This window comes from Pipra filicauda, unplaced genomic scaffold, assembly GCF_003945595.2.
Source record: "Pipra filicauda isolate LSUMZ 115617 unplaced genomic scaffold, ASM394559v2 scaffold1482_size12251_pilon, whole genome shotgun sequence".
Classification (NCBI taxonomy): Eukaryota; Metazoa; Chordata; class Aves; order Passeriformes; family Pipridae; genus Pipra; species Pipra filicauda.
The window spans coordinates 6987-12250 of NW_024103965.1; the positions used below are offsets into that span (position 1 = coordinate 6987).

Consider the following 5264-nt stretch of genomic DNA (forward strand, 5'->3'; position numbering starts at 1 on the left):
TCTACCCACTGATCCACGGAGCAGGGCAGAGCAGGTCCAGGCTGACCCCAAGTGACACACCCCACACCCGTGACCACACACACCACGTGACACCAAACACGCACGAGACAAAGGATGTGACACACACCAGAACTGCTCTGCCCTGCACACGGGAATCCAATGATAAAAAGTAAGCCCTTCCTTTGATGTCTCCAAATAACCTGTTCCAGGATACCCCCTGCACCGGACTCATTGCAAAAATCCCTCCAGGTGAGGCACACACTTGCACCCACTCCCAACCCCTCTCTGGGCCTTTGCCCTGAACTTATCTTGCCGAGAGCCGGGGATGCCAATCCAGCTTTGATGCACAGGAGGAGCACCAGGGCTGCCTCAGAGGTTCCTGCCATCATCAGACTACTCAGAGTCAACTGCAAGAAAGAAAACCACAAGCAATACCTGAGTTGTGTGGCATGGGGCTCAAACCCCAGTGATCCCCCTACTCACCAGCACCCAGGCCCTGACCGGAGTCGGACACTGTGGATGTCACGTTCCAGGATACCTGGGTGAGTGAGACACAAACTTAGAAGGCATCTCTAAAGTTGCAGGGGATCCCCGCTCCTCCTGCTGCCTCCCCAACTCACCTACAAGGCTCCTCTCTCTTCAGCTGCTCCCAACACCCCCCCTGCAAAAGAAATGGGCAAATGCTCAAACACTCAGCTCTCAAACATTCAGGGATTGCTCACAAGGAAAGCTAAAAACCTCTAAACCCTAGACACTGGTTCCTACTCTACCCAGCCAGGACTCCATACACCCCAGCAGGGCAGCGCAAGACCATCCTGCTCACAGACTGGACAGCCATCGGCTCCACTGTCTAAGGGAACTGACATGCTGACCTGAGACTCGGAGCACATTCCATCTACCCACTGATCCACGGAGCAGGGCAGAGCAGGTCCAGGCTGACCCCAAGTGACACACCCCACACCTGTGACCACACACACCACGTGACACCAAACACCGACGAGACAAAGGACATGACACAGACTGGAACTGCTCTGCCCTGCACACGGGAATCCCATGATAAAAAGTAAGCCCTTCCTTTGATGTGTCCAAATAACCTGTTCCAGGATACCCCCTGCACCGGACTAATTGCAAAAATCCCTCCAGGTGAGGCACACACTTGCACCCACTCCCAACCCCTCTCTGGGTCTTTGCCCTGCACTTATCTTGCCGAGAGCAGGGGATGCCAATCCATCTTGGATGCACAGGAGGGGCACCAGGGCTGCCTCAGAGGTTCCTGCCATCGTCACACTACTCGGAGTCAGCTGTGAGAAAGAAAACCAGACACCAGATCTGAGGAGTGTGGCACGAGGCCCCAGCCCCCACGATCCCTCTACTCACTGTCACCCAGGCAGGTCCTTGGGTCGCTGACTCTGACCAGACTTGGACAACGTGCTGTCATCTTCTGGGATACCTGAGAGAGAGAGAGAGAGAGAGAGAGAGAGAGAGAGAGAGAGAGAGAGAGACAAAATTAGAGGGCATCTCTAAAGCTGCAGTGGATCCCCGCTCCTCCTGCTGCCTCCCCGACTCACCTCCAATGCTCATCTGCTCCCAAAGGTTACCCGGATGGCACCTGCAATCCAAAAAGCTCAGTGCTTCGTTGCTGATCCTTTCAATACTCGGAGATCACCTACAAGGGCAGCTCCAGAGGACCAAACTGTGTCCGTCACCTCACTGTGAGTTGGCTTCGGCCCTGTGAGGCTGTGTACATCTCCTGCAAAAAAACCCAGAGGCAACTGTGAGTACTGAGATACTGCCCAAGAGTTTGCTGCTCCCGTGGCAGCTTCTGTCTGACACCCCTTGACCGTGACCTCTTACAGGCAGGGTCCCCGTCACGTTGGACTGCGCGTTAGAAGTCTGTGCACTGCCTGTAAAACAAAAAACCAAGTATGTACACAGATTCACCACAAGTACACCACCTGCAAAAGAGAAGCTAGTTTTCTCCTGCAGTCACTGCTCACCTTCCTCACCGGGCTCACCTACCCTCTGGTGCCTGTCGTCTGTTGGGCCGAGGGCTCTGCATCTTAAAAAAAACCAAAAAACCGAAACTAAACCACCAAACCATCCAAATGATCAAGTAAACCTAGGCCCAAAAGTCATGTCTTGGCTCTGACCTCACATGAGGACCCACCTTCTGACTGTGCTCCTCCAGCCTCCTCTGTTCATCTCTGCTTTACATCCAGTCCATCTGATGCTGCAAAGAAATGAGTTAGCAAAGTCAGCCACATAGACAGGGGGACCTTAACTGCTGTGCAATTCTAATTTCTCCTTAGACAAGCCCTCTGGGGTCCAAAGACAACCTGCACAAACAAACACTGACCTCACTTTAAGGCCCTGCCCTCAGTGCCTGAGCCTATCCACAGGGGAACTGGGAGGTCTCCTTTCTACTCCACCTACCCCCAAGTCTACACTGCAGGGCAGAGCAGTTCCAGGCCCAACACAAACTCCAAGGACACATTTCCAGACAAGGGCTGTGGTGCAACCAGGAGAGAGAGCTCTGAGAAAGGAACGACGCCAAAACGGATGTGCTGCCGCACGAGAAGACGGAGGATACGGCGAGACTGAACGGAGGAGGCTCTGAGGAGCCTGAAAAGACACTCTAACAGAATGGCCTGGGACAAGAACTGCCTACAAAATTGCTGAGATGGATGGGAGACAAGGCTATGCTCAGAATCTTCTTAGATTCTCACAAGTCCCAGGTGGGATGACAAGGGATGACTGCACGGCACAGCCACCGATACAACCTGTGAGGAGGCTGTAAAAGACACCTGACCTGACACTTCTCAGATGCGATTCCGATGCACGTCCAAGCTAGTGAGCCAAAGAACGGATGGTATGGGCACTGGGCTGGGCAGTGCAGAGGTTCAAGACTCTAGGAATGATGCCTTGGCATCTCAGATAAGACCTTGGAGGGCAGGAAGCAAAGACACCCTGACTGTGAAGTGTAAGACACGAAACACAGACCGGACAAAGGACACGACACAGACCTGAACTGCTCTGCCCTGCACATCCTACTCCATGATGAAAAGTAAACTGCTCCTCCTATGTGTGCCAAGGGCCTGTTAGGGCAGACCCTTTCCCCTCTGCTCATTTGACAATCCCTCCCTCCTAACCATAAAACTGGACCCAGCTCCCATCCCCTCTCCAGGTGGGAGCCCTCCACTTATCTTTCCCACAGCTGGGGATGTGAATCCATCTTCGATGTGAAGGAAGGACGCCCGGCTGGCTCAGAGGGTCCTGTGATCCCTGACTCGGTCGCTGGGAGAAAGAAAACAGAAACTGAGACAAGAGTTGGGCAGCACGTGGGAGATAACCCTGCAATTGGCTACTCACCCTCCCCTGAGCTGAGAGGTTCTCGGGCCACTGGCTCCAACCCCAGTCAGAGGCTGCTGCCATCACCGTGTGCCGTACCTGGGGGAGTGAGAAAAAAAGTTATGGGGTGTTTCTGAAAGTAAGGGAGACCCCAGCACCTCCTCCCTACCTCCCTGACTCAACCTCAGTGCTCCTCCTTGGCCAAAGGCAGGCTGGATGGCACCTGCAACTGGGAAAGCTCCAGCCTTAATTGATGACCCTGGTAGTACTAAGAGATTACTCACAAGGACAGCTGAAGACCATCACACCTAACTGGCAGGTGGCTCCAGCCCTCTGAGGCTGCACACATTCTCTGCAAAGTAAAAAAGCCAAAGGCAAATGTACAGACTGAGGTACTGCCTGAAAGGATGGCTTTCCTGGGGTACCTCCTACCTACCTCTCCTCCACAGTGACCTCTTACCAGCAGGGGCCCTGAAGCACTGGACTGTCTGTGAGAAGGTGGCAGAACCCCTGGAAAACACAAGAAACAAAGCATGTGCACAGATTCACCACAACACCTGTAAAAGACCATCCAGTTCTGTCCTGGAGTCAATGCTCACCTTGCTCACCGGGACTCATCCGGATCACCTCCCCTCCGGTGCCTAGAGCCTCCTGGGGCCAGGGCTCTGCAGCTGAAAACAAAAAGCAAAACAAGAAAATGCTTAACACAGTGAGTAAACGTGGAGCCAGAAGCCACATCTTTGTGCTGCCATCAGGTGATGACCCACCTTCTTGCTCTGCTCCTCTGGCCTCTGTTCTGTTCAAACTCTGCTTTACACCCTGTCCCTCTGACATGGTAAAGAAACCCTAACCAAAGTCACCCAGATAGAGGGGGAGAGCTGAAAAAGTCTCCCTTCTCTTTTGGCAAACCACCCAGGGTCACTGCCTGCAGCCAAAGACTGCAGCTGTAATTGCACAGAATATCTGGGGGAAGGAGAGGAAAACTGAAGTGGCACATTTGAAAAGTCAGTGGGTGCCTTCACAGGCATTTAGGGGGCTCCTGGACACTGCTTTCCACCCATACTACCTTCAAAACACCCCTGGCAATTCTTAACCTGGCACCCCAGCCCTCACTCCATCTGTGGGCTGTAACCCCCCACTGACTACTTGCACACCTGGGTGTCTGTAGCATCTTCAACACAGAGCAACTTCACCTGAGGACTGGATAACACTGATGAAAAAATGCCAAACTGCAGTCGAGATGATCAGGAGATCCCAAAAGATGCAAGGTTTCTAAGGGAAAGAAAAAAGATAACACATTACAAATGTATCTTACCATTATGGAACACAAAAATATTAAATTTAAAAGCCCTGCATTTGAGTGTAATCCTCGTCAACGCATATACAGCTCTGCATCTTTGGACACCAAAGCTCAAGTTTCAATAAAACAGAAATACCTTAATGAAAAGTCCCATTCAAGAAAACAAAGGGAGAACACTTACCTCTTTGAAGCCCGACTGCTGAATGACCTCCCTTGGAAAGGCTGGGGTTAATATACCCCTGGCCGTGCCCACCTCCCTTCCCGTGAGGCCCCGGGGGAAAGGGAGCAGCCCAATCCCCGACGGTATAAAAGCTCTGGGAGCAGCAGCACCTGAGTGGCATCTCCGTCTTAAAATAAGAATGGGGGAAGAGCTTGCCCGAGGAAAGGACTGTTAATGAGAGCAGGTATTGTAGTCAGTATTGGGTTCACAGTTAATATGGGATTAGGACGCGGGCTGGAGCGGCGCGACGAAAACTGAAGAGGGGCGGGCTGGACCGGGGTCGGGGGCCGGAGCGGCTCGGGGTCGGGGGCCGGAGCGGCTCGGGGTCGGGGGCCGGAGCGGCTCGGGGTCGGGGGCCGGAGCTAGTCGGGGCGAGCGAGTTTAGTCGGGGTCGGG

The 5264-nt window shown here is 53.4% G+C and overlaps 2 long non-coding RNA genes across 2 annotated transcripts; both read right to left on the reverse strand.

The window, feature by feature from the left end:
- Positions 1-1413: 1413 nt before the first annotated feature.
- LOC120322731 lies at positions 1414-1873 on the reverse strand. The gene is made up of 4 exons (XR_005562601.1): positions 1848-1873; positions 1707-1750; positions 1569-1609; positions 1414-1450 (listed from the first exon to the last, which is right to left on the reverse strand). It is a non-coding gene; the product is annotated as an uncharacterized LOC120322731 (long non-coding RNA).
- Positions 1874-3386: 1513 nt separating this feature from the next.
- LOC113983920 lies at positions 3387-3894 on the reverse strand. Its single transcript, XR_005562602.1, has 3 exons — positions 3785-3894; positions 3633-3700; positions 3387-3447 (listed from the first exon to the last, which is right to left on the reverse strand). It is a non-coding gene; the product is annotated as an uncharacterized LOC113983920 (long non-coding RNA).
- Positions 3895-5264: the final 1370 nt, after the last annotated feature.